The 20,062-nt window shown below is 42.3% G+C and overlaps 1 protein-coding gene across 6 annotated transcripts in view; it reads left to right on the top strand.

The window, feature by feature from the left end:
- Positions 1 to 20,062, top strand: part of PPP3CA (protein phosphatase 3 catalytic subunit alpha) — a 344,753-nt gene that overhangs the window by 94,715 nt on the left and 229,976 nt on the right. The gene's annotated exons all lie outside the window — the stretch shown is intronic.

Genomic DNA, 20,062 nt, shown 5'->3' on the forward strand with positions numbered 1-20,062 from the left:
TTTAGCCGCTACGTGTGAATAATTTAGAACTGGCCAATAATGGGACTCAAATTAGCATACAAATGGCAGGAACTCTTTGCAACGAGCATTTCTATGCTGCAACAAAGAAATGCACCCTGCAAAGAAAGCTACAAATTGGCGGGAATTCTTTTGCACCGGGGTTTTCCTCTGCAGCGGAAAACTCCACCATGCAAAGAAGCTGCAATTTAGCGGGAACATAATTCAGTGGTGCCAAAGCACACGCAAAACAAAAATCACACCTTTGTGTTGTGACACTACCCAAACCTGTCACTACTCCCAAATTTGGGCTTGGATCTTTCTTAACAGATTTCTGCTGGGTTCAGTTTCTTTTGTTGACCATTTTAATTACTTTGGAGAACTTCCTATCTTTCCAGTCTTTTCAAAGGCTCCTAGGGTTTGATTTCTCGGAATGTGGAATGTTTGCTTAGGGGTCATTTTTAGGTTACCCTTGTTAAAGGCCATTAAAGATAAAATTCAAGAGTTAAGACTTTGAGCAAAGTCAGGACCTTCCAAAACAATGGCCTAGATAAGAAGATGAATCTTGTCTTTTTCTAACCTGGCTAATGGGCAACTATTACAAACATTCAAACTATTACATTCAATATGACGATATTGAGATTTTAAGTATACTAAAAGTACAGAAATATTTTTAGCACATATTTTGAATGTCTTACTAATGTACACGTATGTATATTACGCACTTATGCAAGCCTTTACATGTATAGGGTAGAAGTCTCATGGCGTTTGGAAGATTATAGTGATTCACTGTCCTAATACTTTTTTGAAAATGCTAAAACACATAACAGTGTTTTGTGTTTCAGTTTCCTCCTCACGTGCTAAACTTTTGGCATGTAAAGAACACAGGCAGTAATATAAAACTTTCTTGCGTATAACTTTTAGGGTACCTTAGGACATGCCTAATTTTTATCTAAGTCTATTGTAGCTTTTCCTTTCTAGTATAAATTGTAGCCTATATTTGTGCCATTAAAACATTTATACCATGCAGTCATATATTTTCCTCTGTATTCATAATTTTATAAATTGCTTTGTTTTTTGAAGTTGCGTATAACAAAAAAATTCTGTTCATATGTGATTTACAAAATGTGATGTGCTTTTTTTACATTTGTCAGTTTACAAGTTGCTAACATCTGGCTTATTAGTTAAACAATGATTTGCTGTCAAAATGTGAATGGAAATATTTAAATGAATGACAATGTGGTTGACTGTTACTTGGGCAGTAGGAGTGGAGCACATACCAGCTTCTAGAAATATAGAAAGGTTTTAGAAATACTCCCATTGTTGCTGCCTCAAAATAAGAAATTATATTCCTACTTCAGCCATTTCTAAAATCTAAAGATTTATCTCATGTGAAGTACAGAGATACCAGGCGGAAATGAAAATAGCCAAGGAATGCTTTTTAAGTGTCTTTGCCTTTTACCACACACACAGGACACCCACAGTAAATGTCTCAGTGTCTACATGTGCTGGGTTATTAGGCTGGACTAAACTAAAACTCTGCAGCTTCTGATGCCCTACTTGTAAATACAAATCCTATCCTGCTGTGGAGTTTTTTACTCTGCAGCACTGCACATGTAGATGCTGATGCAGCTGGCCGGGGTATGATGGCACATCAATGCGGGGGCTGCCTGCCGGCTAGCCCTGCACTGAAGCACCCTCATGCTCCAGCGAGTCCCTGTGCAGCACATTGGTCCAGGTCAGAGCAGCTCTGGGCTATCAGGCTGATCTCCCAGGCTCCCTGCCACTTGGGACTGCTCTGACCTGGCTTGGTATGCTGTGGTCCTGATCCCACATGTAAATGCAGCACCTGGGAGCAATTAACTCAGGAACAAGAAACTCTGGCACAATAAGCACTGGAGTTTTTAAGATGCACATGTAGACATGCTCACAAAGTCTTCCACTGGCTACTCGTATAAGGTATGTCACTGAGATGATTGGAGTGAAATGCAGAAATACCTAAAGCTAGCTTTAAGTCACTTTCTTTCTCAATAGGGAAAACTAGCTGCAGATCATGGCATTAGGATAATTTGTTACCGTACGGGTGTCAAACTTGCCCTGTATCACAGACTGGATCTGGACTGTGAGGCTTCTCACAAGGCAAGTCAGGGGAGCAGTGGTGGTGGAAGCAGTGGCAGCAGGGCAAGTTGCAACTGTGGCATGGCTAGTGATGAAGGCCGTGGGACAGACAGCTGCAGGTTGAGTTGGGCTGTGTTGGTGGTGTGTCCCCCATTCTGGCAAAAGCCATTTCCAGTGGCGCCCTGGTACCCTGCCCCTTGTTAGCCATGCCCCCAAATTCCCTGGCCTACCAGTAGCGTAGTGTGCCAGATGGAAAGACTCCATAGTCCGGGTCTGGCCCATGGGCCACATGTTTGACATCCCTGTGTTACTGGTACCTAAGCTTTTTACTTTACAATGCTACAGTGCATTTGCTGTGTATCTTTTTGGCCTATGAGGATGACCAGAATGGAGGTTGTCATCGTTTTCACATAGGGTTTCATAGTATTCTCTATCCTTGAATCCAGTGGAAGCTAAACTGTCATTTTTGGATACAGATATTTAACAAACAACTTAGCTCTCCAGTTTCTAAGTAAGGACAAAAATCTCTGAAGTCTAGTATTCCAACACAAAAGGTGGTGCCTGATATAATTGGTATATTTTCTTTATATATTTATTTATCTTTATTTATATACCTTTATATCTGTAGATTTTAAATTGTAGAGAAATTCTTTCTAAAGTGAGTATATATGAATACTAAAGTATCCATTCATAAAACAGGTAGCAGGGCAGAATCAGGCAGCATTTTAAAGGTAATCTTTTTCACTGTGTTCAGATAATCAGATCTTGGGTAACTATGATAGAAATAAAATGTGAGGAGTGTAGATCCAGCCAACTAATTCAACAAAAATTACTCAACTTTGGTCCCATTCTATAGATTCCAAGTTAATGGTAACTTCTTGTGCCCTACTTGGCTGCTTTGTCAGTAATTGCTCATGAAAAGGACCATAAGCACTCACTGCTATGACAGGTGGGTAAGACATGACTACCATGTCAAAAATTTACCTGCATTATTGAGAAGCAGTGAAACAGCTCCTGGCATAATGTACGGTCAAGCTGCTAAAAACTGTACAAGTCAAGTCGTGTGTCTCTCTCTCTCTCTCCCCCCCAATTACCTTTGGAGTAGCATGGTGTTGAAGTGAGATGGTAAACTAACTACCTTCTTACTTTTGAGTAGGAAACTTATTTTCTCAGATTTATTCCAAGGCAAGACTGTTAATGTGTGTAAAAACACCCATCTAAGCCAGTGTTCAAGTCAAGAATGAAATGCATTCACCTGAGCTGTGTGGGAACCTTGCAGAACATCTGCATGTACTAAACATGATTCTAATTAGTTTGATTTAATACAATAGAGGAAGCAGTTGGGTGAACTGGGGGTCTCCCCCAGTTCACCCACAATTTGGCAGAGGAAGGAGGACCTCCAAAGAAATTGAAGCAAAGTGACCATCATGGTTGACAGTGACAGCACTATTTTAGAGCAGTATTAAATTTACACTTAAAGGATAGGCCATCTGCCATGTCAACTGTTTGCATATTGAAAAGCTGAGATGGCCCAAGAAGGATGTTAGGGTGATGATTAGTAAGTATTTAAGAACCAGGATAATTGCACAAGCACTTAAATCAGTCTGTGTGTTTGGGTATCTGAAAACATCTAATTCATAATGAGTATGTTCAAGCGTTAAAGTGATTTAGCATAGCTACACATTAACTTCTTTTACTAACTTAGTCTCCCCCATATAAGTAAAATGACACCCATCCATGCATCTGCAGTTTCATGTATTTTCATTCTTAATTAGTCAATGAAATTAATTGATTCTTTTGAAATACTTTTCAAAGTCTCATAATTGTTGTTTTTTTTTTAAATTTCAGTTATATATGTATCTAGAGGGCTTTCTCAGGACATGACTGCTAACATGACTTTTTGCAGGCTGCCCATAATACATCTTTGCTGCGTGCTCTAGGATCCTAGTGCCTTTGATGATGATAACATCAAATTACTGAGCAAGTACTTAACACCTGTATTGTAATGAATCAGCTGGCACTGATGCTGTTTCTGCGAGTGGCCCAACTGTTCCTTGAGAGAGCAGTCTTCTCTTATCTGGCCTCTCCCAAGTGTTTCAAGTAAATATTGATAACTTTTCTATATATCTGACTTCCCATTTCCATGAATAATGATTCCTTCTGGCTTCTAGCTGCTGTCACCTGCTCTCAGGTAGACTTGCCCTAAAAATGGATGGTAGTTTTGTATGTCTGTCGCAGTAAATACTTCTTCGTTTTTTTTCTTTCTTTTTTGATCTTACACTTCTACATGAAATCTTGATATCTTCTTACATTTGCATAATGAAAGTTTCATGGAAAATGATGTTGTTTTGTCTTTTACTTTATTGTAGCTTACCTACACTGTTGCTATAAAACAACTGAGCCCGATTAGTAATACAGTTCCTCTGTTTTGTTCTGGGATTTTGATGTTAATGTAAGTGTACTAGTTAATACATTTTGATCTTAAGATGATGCATCTACACAAAGTGTAGCTGATTAGATAGCCTTTAATAATTGAAAATCAGTTTGATCAGCATTTTAAATTGCCAGATACCTGTAAGTATTTCCAGGCCATAAATGGTTGGAACTAGCTTTCCTAAATAACGTATCCCCGCAATATAGGGTTTTTTTCTCTCTTTACCTTGTAGACCCTTTTACACAATGAAATTGACATTTCAGCTCTTGAAGTTGTCAGAACAGTGGCAGCCTTGGGGCTGCATGTTAACTGCTTGTGGGCCAGATGCAACCCATGAGCTGCTAGATGGGTAGCCATGACATAAGTCATAAGACCAGATAATGTTAATAAAAGAAAGTACTAAAGGATAAAACTGTTCCCCAAACAATGTCCCAGAGCTTAACTCTGCCTGTTAAAAGCTTATTAAGAAAAGAAGGTCTTAACACACTTTCAAAAGGTGTCCTAGCTTAGGTTGTGATGGTCTGCATTTGGGGAGTGGGGGGATGGGATGGGCAGTTCCAAAGATTGTAAGTAGGGCCTGGCTTAAATTGTGGTTTCAGTTTTTGGGGGGGAAAATCACAAAATTAAGTGACTTTCACAAAATGCTATTTAGGACAAAATGCCACCATATGGCTGCTTGCTGAAGAATTCCTCAGTGATTGGCCATATCATAGCATTTGTTGTAACAACACTGCAAAAGAGGCAGGGGGAGGGGCGATTTTAAAGAGCGGAGCAGCCTGGCCAGCTGGCTGGGGGAGCAGTGGTAGGGTGGAGGAAAAGAATAATCTTCCTCTCCCTCCACTGCCAGGGTCCCCCTGAGTCCTGCCAACCTCCCATGAGGTAGAGATGGTAGCAGCTGCCACCTCCCCAGCATCATCTTTGCGTGTCGGGGAGGCCCCATGCTTTGTTCATCGATGGGGGTGGTGGTGGTGGGGGGAACGATGCTGCTTGGCCTCTACCATCTGCAGGTGGGGGTGGTGCAAGGGGGCTGAAGCCCCTGAAGTGGCAGTGGCGGCCAGTGGGAAAGGTCCAGCTCACTGCCTGCCCAGTCTCTTCACAGCGCACAGGTTGGGGGGTGGCGTGAGCAGACTGGAGTCTCTGAGGCAGTGTCAGCTCAAGGTGGTGACCAGCAGGAAGGGGCTGGCTCACTAGACCAGGAAAGCAAAGGTACTGCTGAGCAGGACTCTCTATCACAACTCCCCCCCGCCCTTGTCTCCTCTCCCATCCCTGGAGGGCAGCCAGGGGAAGGGATAGTGGGTCCCATGCCCTCTCTACCCTGTACTGGGTGTGGAGGTGAGGGGGAAGCCCCAGCTTCAGGGGTTGGAGGGGGATTCCTTACTTCAGCACCTGCCCCTGCTTGGCAGAGGGGTGTGGGGGAGAAAGGCTCTGCTGACGCCATGGTCTGGGTGCAAAAATGGTGGCCCCTGCCATGATTGGGCCATGACTTGCAAGGTGGGCCCACAATTTAAACCAGGCCCTAACTGTAAGAGACTACTGAGAATGACCTCCCATGTGTTTTACACCAAACAGACGTGGCTCAGAGACAGCTTGCAAGGGGCTGCTCTTTGCAAGGTTTGCAGTGGAGCATAAGGGAAGAAGCAGTCCCTTATGTATGTAGGGCCTAGGCCATTTAGGGTGTCTGGAAAATTTACCCAAGCATTTGACTTAAGTCCCTAAACAAAGCAACATCCTCTGCTGTGACTTTAATATTGTGTAATTGCTCAAACAATTCTAAGCAGTTACTTATTGAAATACTTAATGTGCTTAATTAGTAGGGAGAACTTTCAGGTTTTGTGTGTCCTACATACTAAAAGTGGTTCACACCTCTAGTTGTAGAGGTATTTTTAATTCCAATGAATACCTGCATATCTGTGTTGTATTCAGCTTTTCAATTATAATCATACTAAAACCCTACTTTGCCTTTTCCCAGTAGTTCTCAGTCTTTCAACATCTCATTTTTCCCCCTTCATTTTCTTCTGTTAGGACAAATGGATATGTTTGTAATAGGCTAATAGATAACCAGAAGTGTTTATTTTGATGTGCTCCTTCTAGATATCCTGTACCTTAAGAAACATCAGAAAAGATTATTCTCCATGGCAATGGAAGGGGAAGAGCAATGACTGCTGGATGAGGAGAGAGATCAAGGGAACGGTTTCAAAACATTGTCTCTCAAACATTTTTGTGTTCAGCTGCATAGTGTAGGCAAGGCAGTTAATATATTGCGTATGTTTATCACTATTGAGAATAGCCTCAGGGCAGAGCTGACTGCATGCCTGAGAGGAAACCGTGGAAAATGGTATGACATACGTGACAATTCAAAGTTCTTCTAGCATTATTTATATTTTCAACTTTTTACATTACACCAGCTTTGTATTTGTTAGTGATGTTCTTTCCATATAGCATGCTTTTGGCAATCTCTACTATACGTGAAGTTTCACTGTGACTCATTTTTCTACCTACTGTATGTCTCTAAGCAAGTAGACAAAACAAGTCCATAATGGCTATTATATTATAGTCTTCTTGTTTTATAGAAACATCACTCTCTACTGTTTAGTGGTGTAATAATACTTGTATGTGTGAAAAGCTGGTAGGTATGTAATTCTAGATTTATGTGCATATATGTTAAATGGTAGTATTTGGGTGTCCTGAACCAGTTGTCCTCTCCTTTGAATTTCTCTCCATTCTCTTACTCTCACAATCATATCATGCAAAAATACAGTACTCTGAAAAATTTGCTGATTAAGTATTCAACGGTTGGCATGAAGAATGTGTTTGTTTATTGCCCAAAATGACGAAATAAAATGATATGGACCTTAATTTTTAGAAGGGATTAATAACATTCTGTGATCAATATAAGATGCTTGAAAGGCCTTATTTTCAGAATGTCAGGCTTCTGCACAGTGTTTTTTGGCATCTGAAATTGTTACTTGCTTTTGAAAAGTAAGTCAGTGATACTTGCCCTGAAGAGCTTTCACAATCTAGAGAAGAAGACATCTCATTTAGTTATGAAAACAAAATTTACGAATAAATAGAACTTCAAGGTAGAACTGTAGTTGCTACGGAATGAAGTGTCATCTAGTTTTGTTTGGTATGAAACTACTAACTGGCTTCCTTTTAGGTTTTTCTAAGATCTTATCACCTATGATGCAGTCAAGAAAGAATTGTGGTGAAGTTGAAGTGCTGATGTTCAGAATTTGTCTTGAAAAATACTCTATATTCTGCCTGCCTTTCTGAGTCAGGAGATATGAAAGCTTCTTTTGCTGTTAAGGATAAATATATCTTTCTTTTTCCATACTCTTCTTTTGTTTCTGGTATGGGAGAGTTGTTATTTAAGCCCAGAGATTTTCAGACAGGGTGCCATGCCACCCTGTGTTTGCTGTGACGTTCTCTTGAGGATGCCATGCAAAATTGCACATGATTCACAAGATAAATCTGGAGACTTCAGGTAGAAATCCGTGGTATAAAAAATATTCTGACCTGTTGTGGCGCATCTGAGTGCATTGCAACAGAAGAATTTTGCTACTATTTTTCCAGAAAAAAAAACAGAAAGAAATTAAGTGACAGTTGAGCGGTGGCATTTTTCAAAGGGTGCCTCGACTTCAAAAAGGTTGAGAACCACTGTTATAGCCATTGAATCTTTTGTGTATAACCTAAATATCTGAAAAGCAAACAGAATTCTTACCTAGTAAAGTATATGAATTAATGGTACTCTAACCAGGAATCACGATTCTTTTAGGCCCCCTGTACATGTTACAGGCATTTTGAAATTTGCTGGTTAATGGCACAGTTAACTGAAATCAGCTACATGTGCAAAGTTCCTATCATGCTATAAAAAAAAGTCCAACCAGCTAATAAGTTGTACCTGAAAAATGTGTACTGACTTTATAGCTGGTTCATAACCAACTTTAATTTGCACATTACCGGGTCTCCCTTGGGTTCCCAGCCACAGGGGTTCACCATGCCCAGTCGGAATCATAGAATCAGAAAATCATGGTTGGAAGGGACCTTAGGAAGTCATTTACTCCAGCCGTCTCCTCCAACCAGGATCATCCCCAACTAGATCACTGGGCTTTTTCAAGCCAGGTCTTAAAAACCTCCAAGGATGGAGATTCTACCACTTCTCTAGGTAACTTGTTACAGTGCTTTACCACTGTCATAGTGAGAATATTTTTCCTAATATCCAACCTAAACCTCCCTTGCTGCAACTTGAGACCATTGTTCCTTGTTCTGACATCTGTCACCACTGAGAACAGTACAGTTCCATCCTCTTTGGAACCACCCTTCAGGGAGTTAAAGGCTGCTATCAAATCCCCTTAGTCTTCTCTTCTCCAAACTAAATAAACCCAGTTCCCTTGGCCTCTCCTCCTAAGTCACATGCCCAGCCATTTTTATAGCTCTCCACTGTACTTTCTCCAACTTGCCCACATCTGGACATAGTACTCCAGATGTGGCCTCACCAGTGCAGAATAGAGGGGAATAATTACTTCCCTCAATCTGCTGGCACCACTCCTAATGCAGCCCAGTATGCTGTTAGCTTTCTTGGCAACAAGGGTACACTGCTGACTTGTTAAGAAGGCTAATAACACACTGGGTCCTGCAACTGAGGGGACTCTCAGCTCTGGCAGCTGTGAGCTCTGGGCCTCACCAGTGCCCCATAGCTGCCAAGATCCAGAGTCCCACAGCTGCTAATTCTGGGTCCTGGCCGTGTACCTCCTGGTTGCAATCTCCCACCCCTGGGGCTGTGTGGAACACCTGGGGCTAGGAGATCATGACTGCTGCAGTGTCTCAGTCTTAGGAGGGTGTGAAACTGCAGCAGCTGCACTTCCTAGCTCTGGGGATGCATAGGGCACCTTCATGACTGGAAGTTCCTCAGCTGAGGGGCCTCCCAGCCTTGGGAGCTTGCTGCTTGCTGTTGCAGGGGGAGCCCAGGATTATGTGGCATGGCAGCGGGCGTGATTGTATGGAGCATGCTTTAGATCCCATTGCCCCTTTATCTGCATGTGCAGAGTGCCTTTAGTGACACTGGGTCTGGGTCAGTGTGTACACGTATGTTTATAGTGCTGAAGATCCCCACCTAGGACAGGATTTCAGGTTTTGTAGCTTACTGCCCTTTGAAAAAGTGCTAGTGTGTGGGTTCCCCTTCCTCAAATAATGGTCATTATCAAATTAACTTGTTAGCTTTCTTATTTATTTAAAATGTTTGAAGTGTGTTCTAAAAATTTCTGTTTTGAAGTGAAAACCAGAGGCATGTGTTTTAAAAACTAAAATTAGAACAACTTAAAAAGTGTTTATTTATAAAGGGATAGCTGTATCTCTGTCACCTTTTATTTGGTATGCTTATTTGCACACCTTATTATTTTATAATGTGTCTTCTGAACTTATCCAAATTTGTTGGAAAAGTTGTTGGTCATGCGGTTGGCTGTGTTACAGGTAACACAACATTCACTTGACTGTCTGACACAGATTTTTCTCCTTGACCCATAGTTTGGAAGCTGGAGATGTTTAGTGAGATTAGGACAAGATCTTGTTGTTAAAGTATTGGGTTATGCAAGACACGTAAATCCACCACAGACTTTCATAGATTTCTAGAGGTGGAAGGGACCTGGTAGATCTTTGGGTCCGACACCACCTTGCTCCAGGCAAGAAAAAGGGCTGGGGTTAAGTAACCTCAGCCAGATGCCTGTCTAATCTCCTCTTGAACACCTCCAGGGTAGGGGAAAGCACCATTTCCCTTGGAAGCCCATTTCATATTCTGGCAACCCTTACTGTAAAGAATGTCTTCCTTATGTCCAATCTAAATCTATTCTCCTTCAGTTTGTGGCCAATATTTCTGGTAACCCCAAGGGGCACCCTGGTAAAGAGTGTCCCCTATTCCCTGCTGACTCCCCGATGAGTTTGTAGGCAGACACAAGATTACCTCTCAGCCTTCTTTTGTGGAGGCTGAAGAGATTCAGATCCCTCAGTCTGTCTTCATAGGCCTTCAGGCCCTCAACCATATGAGTAGCCCTCTTCTGAACCCTCTCAAGGTTCTCACATCCCTCTTGAAGTACAGTGCCCAAAACTCGCAGTACTCCATCTGCAGCCTCACCAGTGCCACATAGAGGGGAATTATCACTTCCCTAGACCTGCTCGTGATGATGCTCCTGCTGATGCAAGAAAGAGTGCGGTTAGCTTTGCTTATTGCCTCATCACACTGGTGACTCGTTCATTTTTGCGTCAACCAGGACTTGGATATCTCTTTGCACTGTTGTGGTACTCAGAATGGTGCCCCCCAGTCTGTAGGTGTGTTGGAGATTTTCTCCCCAGGTGCAGTACCTTGCATTTATCCTTGTTGAATTGCATCCTATTTTGATCTGCCCACTTCCCCAGTTTGTCCAAATCTGCCTGAATTTGCTCCCTGCCCTCCAGTGTGTTTGTTATGCCCCATAGTTTAGTGTCATCTGCGAATTTGGACAAGGTGTTTTCAACACCTTCATCCAAATTGCTGATGAAGATATTAAACAGTGATGGTCCAAGGACAGAGCCTTGTGGATACCATTGCCCACATCCCTCCAGGGAGAAACTGACCCATCCACCACCACTCTCTGGGTATGTCCCATAAGCCAGTTTTTCACCCACCTTATTGTGAAAAAATCCACATCGCAGCTACTCAGTTTGCTTATAAGAATCGGGTGCGACACTGTGTCAAAAGCCTTTTTAAAATCCAGTAAATAATATCTACTTCCTCCCCTGCATCTAAGCACTTTGTGACCTAGTCATGAAAAGAGACTAGGCTAGTCAGGCAGGATCTGCCTGCTATAAACCCATGCTGGTTGCCCCTTACCACTGTGTTACCCACTGGCCCCTGCAAATGTGATTCTTTATGATTTTTTCTAAGGTCTTGCTGAGAATAGAGGTGGGGCTAACTGGCCTACAATTACCTGGGTCCTCCTTCCACCCTTTCCTGAGGATAGGGACCACATTGGCCCTTTTCCAGTCCTCTGGGACCTGTCCCAAGTGCCATGAGCACTCAAACAGTTGCGCTAGTGGTTCTGCTATGTCCTATTCCTTTAGTACCATTGGGTGAAGATTGTCGGGGCCTTCTGGCTTAAATACATCCAATCCTTCCAAGTGCCCCTTCACTAGGTCAGTGCTAACTATTGGTGGACTGGTATTACTCTCACTCCAGACTAAAGACTTATTGGGAGGTGCATTTGTATCCATGTCCAGGAAAGCAGAAGCAAAGAAACTATTTAAGAGCTCCGCTCTTTCCATCCTATCAGTTACAAGTTGCTCTAGTCCATTCTGTAGTGGCCCTATGTTACCCTGCACCTTATTCCTGCTCCCTGTGTATTTAAAGAAGGACTTCTTGTTATCCTTAATCTTTGTTGCCAACTTGAGTTCTGTATCTGCTTTAGCCTTTCTCACTGCTTCCCTGTAAGCGTGAGGTATACTCCTTCTTGGTGGCTGCCCCCTGCCTCCACAGCCTGTAGGCCTCTTTTTTCCTCTGATGGCTCTCCTGGATTTCCCAGCTCGGCCAAGAAGGTTTTTTGGCTCTTTTGTCTCCCTTTGCGTGTACTGGGATGGTGTCCCTCGGTGCCTGTAGGATCAATCCCTTGAGGAGCTCCCACCCTTCTTAGACTCCCATCTCACAGATGTAATTACACCTCAGTCCCACTCTAACCAATCTCTTGAGCTCGTTGAAGTTGGCCTTCCAGAAGTCTAGCACTACTGCCCTACTATTTGTCTTTCCTACCTTACGCTGGATAGTGAATCCTATCAACTGGTGGTCACTATCCCCTAGGTTACGTTGTACCTGTAGCTCCCCCACCAAGTCCTCCCCTGAGGCCAGCACCCAGTCAAGTAAAGCATCTTCCCTAGTGGGACTGCATACCTCCTGTGTTAGATGCAGGTCCTGTATGCAGGTTAAGAACCTACGTGACTGGGCAGACCTGGCTGACTGCTTTTCCCAGCAGATGTTTGGGTAATTTAGGTCACCCATGACAGCTAGGTCTTTTGAGCATGCTGCCTTTGAGAGCTGTTTTGAGAATTCTAGGTCTAACTCCTCCCCCTGGTGTGGGGGTCTGTAGTAGACCCCCACTACCAAGTCCCTTTCACCCCTACCCCCTTGTAATCTGACCCATAGGGCTTCGATTTGCCCGTCTTCTCTCCCCATCTTTATTACAGAGGATGTATAATGCTCCCTAACATATAGAGCAATGCCCCCCTTCCCTTTTTCTCCAATCTATCCTGCCTGTATAGCCTGTAGCCTTCAATGCCCACTGCCCAGTCATAGGTAGGGTCCCACCAGGTTTCAGTTAGACCAACCAGGTCGAGATCTTTGTCTGCAAGCAGGAGTCAAATTCCTCCTGCTTGTTTCCCATACTTCTGACAGTACAGAGACACCTAAGCCCCCCGATGGGTGCCCTTAGTATTCACCTATCCTGATTTGTAGTGGGCCCCTTAGTACTTACCTGATCATTTCCAGCATGCAGTTCATGGCTTGTCCTACCCGATCTCGTCCTGAAATAGGCATCCCCATCCCATGATGAAGCTAACTTAAAGCTCTATATAGGAGGTTTGCCAACCTGTAAGAGAACAGACTCTTACCTTTTGGAGAGAGATGTAGGCTGTCCCATCCCACCAAGGTCTTATCCTGGAAGTAAGAATCATGGTTTAGAAAGCCAAACCCCACATGGTGGTGCCAGCTGCAAAGCAGTGAGTTGACCTCAGTGCAGTTGCTGTGGTGCTACTTGTGCCCCCAAGCAGCTAAGCCTGTCTCCCAGAGCCATGTAGTCATGACCCATCCCAGACTATGGGCCGCATCATTTGTTTCAACATGGATGAAGACCATGGGGTAGTAGTCAGTGGGCCTGATTAGGTCTGGAAGCCTTGCTTTGACGTCCCCAATCGTAGCTTCGGGCAGGCAGCATACCTCCTGTACTGTAGGATCTGGGCGGCAGATGGCTCCCTCCATTCCTCGTAGGAGGTAGTCACCCACTATGATTACTTGACATCTTCTCTGGCTGCCCAGTTGCCTCTCAGCCTGTCTGGTGGTGGCTGTAGGCATGGCCTCCATTGCTGTACTCGCTCCCAGTGATGCTAGGGCATAATACATGCTTCCCAGCTGCGCTGGGGGAGTTGTACCAGTAGTGCGACGTTTGGATCTGAAGGTGACTGTCTTCCATCCTTCTGCATTGACTGCCACCTGTGACACCTTCCCTCCAGATGTGTGATCTTGCAGAGAATGGAAGTACATGTCAATCTCTTCCTCAGTTGCCCTGATCCCCCACAACCTGCTGACCTCTGCCTGGAGTTCCCTCACCTGCCTCTCCAGGGCCTCAAGCTGGGCATGCATGGGACAGGTGAGGGGATTCCTGGTTTGCCCAGAGCCCCTGCCAGGCAGCTGCCACAGACAGGGGACTGGGGTGTTGCCAACCGCTTCAAAGGCCTCATCTGGGTGCTAGCCCCACAGGAGCTCTGAGCCGGAAGCAACACCAAGGCTGGGTCCCTGACTGCTTTGTGTCACCACCCCCATTGCTGCCCCCCTCCTCATTCACTTACCTGAAGTCTCTGTCAGGAGTCCTCCATGGCAGGGGCTCCCGATGCGTGGAGTGTCAGGCCCCCCCGATTTCCCCCCTGCACCCACTCCCTTGCAAACTCTGGCATGGGACTTTGAGTGACTTTGGACAAAATGCCTGGGCCTCAGTCCTGCAATTGAAAGTTCATTATGAGCGGGGGTCTCTAGATAGATGGTACCATAATAAGTAATTGATGATGTTTCTTAGGCAATTCAAAATTGCAAGTTAATATCAAAGACAAATTCAGTATATCATAATATTGATGTGATAGTTTCGTGTACATGCAGTTGCCATAGGAAAACTATGAACTTAAAATGTATAGAAAAATAATATCCTTTAAAAAAATCAGATACACATTACATTTCTAATCTGTAAAATTAAAGATTAAATCTCAACATGGAGAGAAGTGAATTACAAGGAATTCATAGGAAAGATTATTTTTTGTATACAAAAAACTTATTCTGGGAATATTGTTACTGTATAATAATTTATACTAGTGTAAAAGTTTAAACAAATAATTAATGAATAAAGATTAAATTTTTCTTTGGCTCATTTCTATAGTGTGTATGGTCGGCACAACTGGAATTATGCCGTTGTTGTTGTTGTTGTTGTTGTTTTTTCTCTTGATTTATTTACTTGCTTTGGCAAGTTTGTTTAATAAGAGACAAGCAAATGACAGCATGTCTGGCCTTTAGAGTGGCCATGTTTTCAGTAAAATAAACATTACAGGAACAATGAGATGGTGGTTGATGTTTTCCTTCCTCTGCTTCAGTGGCCTCCAGAGAGTTGAGAGCACAAGGCAGGGAGAATAGGCAGTTAAAGGCAAGCACCTGGGGATTGTCTTGTGTCTTCTGGTCTCATGAGGATGACTCTCTCAGACTGAGGCAGAGCATTGAATTCTCTTTGTCTCATTGTTTTTTGTTTACCTGGTGCATTTGTTCAATTGCCAATCCTTTATTATTTAAAGTCTGAATGTATTACTCCTCATCGTGAGCCTTTTTAAATACCTATAAAAATCAATGAGCTGATTTAAAGGTAGAATACTAAAAAAGAAAAAAATCTGATGGTGATGGGACAATGGCAGAAAGGGACTGAAGTCTTAAACACAAATTTCACTTAGAAGCACATTGTTAGTGTAGCACTGTGTATGTATGTAGTGTTCACCCATAATAATGAGATTTGTCACTAACTAAGCATAATGGCATATTCTATAATTAACAGGGGCTAAGTATGGACAGTCAAAAAGCCCGAGGCTGAATTGATTCAGTCTTTGCAGGTTAGTTTAAGCTGCAGAGATTGAACTAATAAGCAAATGAGCAGACGTTCAGCTTTGATTCAGGAAACGTAGCCACGTACCTTCAGTGGCTCAAGCCAAAAACCCTGGGACACTAAAGATTGGCTCTCTGGCACATAGCCAGCATGGGTTGTGTATTTGCTTCCTTTTCCTGCTGCACCTGAGGTCTCTGGGATTTGTAGTCCACAATCATAGCAGCAGGACTCTGTAGGGTTGCTCATTATACCCTCTTCCTGTTTCCAGGTGCCTCTGGGATTTGTCCACAGTTGCAACCAGCACTAAGTAACCAGGGCAGAGCAGAGCAGCTTCGTACTTTGGGGGAAGGGAAGTTTTAACCCTGCTTCCTGGCCCCATACCCCAGCAGGAGTTTGCATCGGTGAGCCAGCCCTTGCCGCTCCAGTTAGGGAACAGAGTGGTGGGGTCAGCCCTGCTGTCTGGAGCAGACAGCACAGCCCAGCGTAGGGCAGCAAAATGCTGGGATGATGGGGGACTTTGATTTAACTTAAGGAAAGGGTCTGGGACAAAAGTTTCATAAACCAGTTTGACCTAAACCAGTTAAGTCTGATACTACTTTCAACCAGGTTTATCTTAAACTAGTTTCAGTCATTTTGAAACTGATTTATGTGCACTAAACTTTTTTTTCTGTTACAGTTTTAAACTTGTTTCTGATGACAAACTGGTTTATGTGCAACTCCTGTCCTAGCCAGGGTGATTACATTCTGTCCCAGTTTCTCCCTGCCAGTCCAGGCTTATCTCTATCTTTCCAACAGTGTTTGTTGTACCTTTTTTAGTACTTCCACATATGATTTGTGAACCATTCTTGGTCTGGAGAATTCTGAGTGGTTGGATGGTGCTGGTTCCAATTCCTTCTACTTGTCAGATTGCAGGAAGAGACTACTAGAATACAGGAAATGCATGGGTACTATTTTGTCATGCAAACCATTGTTGTAGAAGCCAAAGTAGTAATGCTTCCTTACCCATCAGAGAAAAAGCAGTTAATAAAGAAAGAGAAACCCCAATTCTAATTCTTTTTTTTTTTAAACAAAGCAAAACGTTGTAATTAATTAATTCCTCATAATCTGCAACTGTTTGCAGCTAAAATATTCTTTCAGGCTGTTTGTACTGTTGGATACAAGAGTAGGCTCTTAATTATTATTTTTTAAAATTAAATATATATATATTTTTTAATTCAGTTACTGTTGTAAGTGATAAGATTTGCAGTCAAGTACAAATATTCTGAAGTACATTTTAGTGTTCAGATAGAGAAGTTACTGTATAAAATGTTTGCCACTGCTCTCTATTGGTGATTTCAATAATTACATGTGTGAACCGACTTCCATATGAAAATTATGTATGCCTGCATGTACAAGCCAGCACTTTGTTTCCATAAACATAATATTAAAACTCTCATAATAGAAGTTGCTGTTAATACTGTGTTCAGTTGCTCATGTTTTCACTAATTAATCATTAATCACCTGCAGCTGGAACAATATCTTTTTAATTAGTTAGTGGCTGATGTTTATTAAAAATCTGCTTTCAGAGCACTTAAAATGCTGAGCCACAAAAAGACTTTTTACTGTATTTTCTAAACACCATCAGATATAATCTTTTCCTTTTTAATTTATTCTTCATGTTTATAGATGCAAAAATTATCACTGCCACTTTTTTGCATAAGAGTGTAAATATGCTGTGTAAATTCTGATCCTGTGATAACTTAGGGGAAAAATTCACAACTATTTTGTTAGAAATGAATGTAGGCTGCTTAATGGTATATCCACTATCTAACAAAACTGGATAAACCTGAGTAGATCCACATTCAAATAATGTTGCAGTCTTTCTACTTCTGCCCCAAAAGTATTTGAGGCCAGGCTATTGTTCTATTTGTCATTGTGGTTTGTTTTGGGGTAAAGGTAGAGCTTAATAAATATGCTTTCTCATCTCATCCCTTCTTCTTGTCCCCCCAATCCTTAGCTATTTTTGTTCCTGTGTAGAATTGATAGTTAGTCCATAATTGAGGATGTCTTGCTCTTAAGTAGTTGGGATTGTCCATGGGGATTTTAACATAGCTTCTGGCCTTCTGATTTTGGGATGGTTCTGGGGGAAGTTTAACCAATGTGAAAATGTAAAGAAAAATAGGCTTCCTGCCCAAATGTAAATTTCTGCCCAACTTGTAAATTTCTGCCCAACTTTGAAACTGTAAACTGGGAAACAATCCTGAAGATGAAAACATCAGATTGCTCTCTTTTTTACTGCAGTTCCTGGGCTACATTTTTCAAGAGAATGCTGAGAGAGGGCAGGGACTGTATGGTCTTTCTGCCTTCCTACGTTTCTTTTTTCTCAGAAAAATCCCCACAATTTTAGGTCTGGGGTGTGCGCCAGAGACTCATCTCACTAACTTTTCCCAGAACACCTAGTTCCATTTTGTGAACAGAGACATGATGGTAAACTAATATCATTTAGATTTGTGAGATTAAGCAGGGAAAAAAAAATTAAGCCCTGCCCCAAAATGCAAATTAGCTCATATAATAAGGAAAGATTTTATGAGATTGAGGGAAACCAGGAATCTCATCTGGGTTACTTAGAGGACTGAAATTTGTTTAGTAATGCTGAATTGAACAGGAACAAGAATGGATTAGCAATGTTAGTCCTGTGTTGATCATTAAAACTATATTGTATTATCAGTAGGAGTGGGTGAGTGGGGCACAGGGCTGTTTTAGGGGGTGCTGGTTTAGAGAATGCTGCTACTCCAACCAGCTGTGCTGCTGGAGCATCAGGAACAGCAGTTTGTGCGCCAAAATTCATTGTTACATGTATGTGTATCTGTATTTTAATGACGTTGTTGCATAGTGCAGAAATTGTTTCATAGGGGAATAAAGGAGGAGAGTGATCTGTGGTATACACGGCTTCCTTGCTTTTGTTGAGTGTGAGAGATGATGGCTGATAGGCATGAAAAAACTCTGACAGGCTCTAATCTAATCCATCCACCTTCAGAGAGATTCATGACTCCATAAGATAATAAATTTATCAACACATTTCATAACGTTTTTATTGGGTTTTGATATCACCCTTATTGCTTCCTTTTTCTTTAACTTCCTTGAAAGTCAAGCAAAAGCTAATTTTATATTGAACCAGGTTCTGAAGAGTTTTTGTGTGCATGTGATGTGTGATTTTATTTATTTTTTTAAACCTGTCCCCTCATAAGAGGAACATTTTTTTGGTATGTTGACTTTTAAATATAAGAAAAGTTAACATACAGAGGTGTCCTGAGGTGCTTTCTTTAGGTCTCCTATAGACATGCAGTTTCTCCCAGGAGAAATCATGAGTGTACAGATGTTCGGAGTTTTTCTCCCAGGGTAAAAATGGCTACTCCAGAAGAAAAATAACCTGGGAACAACCAGGATTAAATCACTCCCAGGAGAGTTTGTCATGGGAGAGGGAATATCTGTACATGCCATAGCTTCTCTCAGAAGACAGGATAGTCTTCCTGCATAGTTTCTCCCCACGAGGGAGACAGTGTCCCTTGCTGGACCCTGCTGCTCCAGCAGGGAGCAGAACATTCCTTCACAATTCCCACTTTGTGCTGCAGAGAAGCAAAGGCTGACTATGGGCAGTCTGGGTCATCCAGTCAGGCCTGCCCTATGTACTGCTGCCATCTGCTGCCAGGCAGACTAAAGAAGCCTGCAGAGCATGTTTACATATGTGTATAGGGAACCCCTCTATGCCCTGCCCAGCTGCACAGTGTCAGTACTGCAAGCTCTCCACTCTTCAGGACTTCAGTATTTGATTGTCTGTACAAGTTTCTCTATAAAAGAACAGTCCTGAGAGAATTCTCCCAGATTATTTGAGTGTCTGTATGCAGCTGTAGGGTTTGATTTTTTTTTTTTTTTTTTTTTTTTTAAATTTTTATTTATTTATTTATTTATTTTGTGGTATGTTGAAGGCCTCCAATTAAATACTTACCAGAAAGGCAATAGTGTCCCTTTGGCAATGGCTTGATTTTACTGTACTCTGTGGCTGACCAGCTTGAATCAGCCCTTAAGCTTCCATTCATTCTTCAGTCTCAGCTTCTTTATAATCTGACCTGCCCACAGCTGTGTCCAGGATCAGTATAATTACCTTACACCTGGCAAGGCAGGCTCTAATGCTGCTCTAATTTAGCTCCTGTGGAAAGGGGGTTAAGCTGGGATAATGCTGTGACCTCATCCTGGAAGCAGGCAGAATCACCCTGGAAGCTTACAGCTCTAACAGGCTGTAGGACAGTATGTGAGAGAGAGTATACTGAGTTGAGCTGTAAACTTGGAACTCTCTGTAATGATAACACAGAGATGACTGCCCTACAGGTTGCCAGGATAATTTTTTTTACCTTCTACCTAATAACATCCTTCCCTTCCCCTCACCAAAAGAGCTTTCCTGTGACTTGCACTGCTATGTTTGACTGAGGCATCCTATGTTTATAGGATAGTGCATGCTTCTTATGTAAATAACTATGTTCAAATATTAATATAAAAGGTAGAAGAATTTTTTCCCCAGGTACTCCACTAGTAATTAAAGAAAAGGGGATACCTATAAAGTTTTGCATTTTTATTTAGAGCTAGCTTTGTAGGCACATGGGTATTAAAT

This window comes from Alligator sinensis, unplaced genomic scaffold (assembly GCF_000455745.1).
Source record: "Alligator sinensis unplaced genomic scaffold, ASM45574v1 scaffold353_1, whole genome shotgun sequence".
Lineage (NCBI taxonomy): Eukaryota > Metazoa > Chordata > Crocodylia > Alligatoridae > Alligator > Alligator sinensis.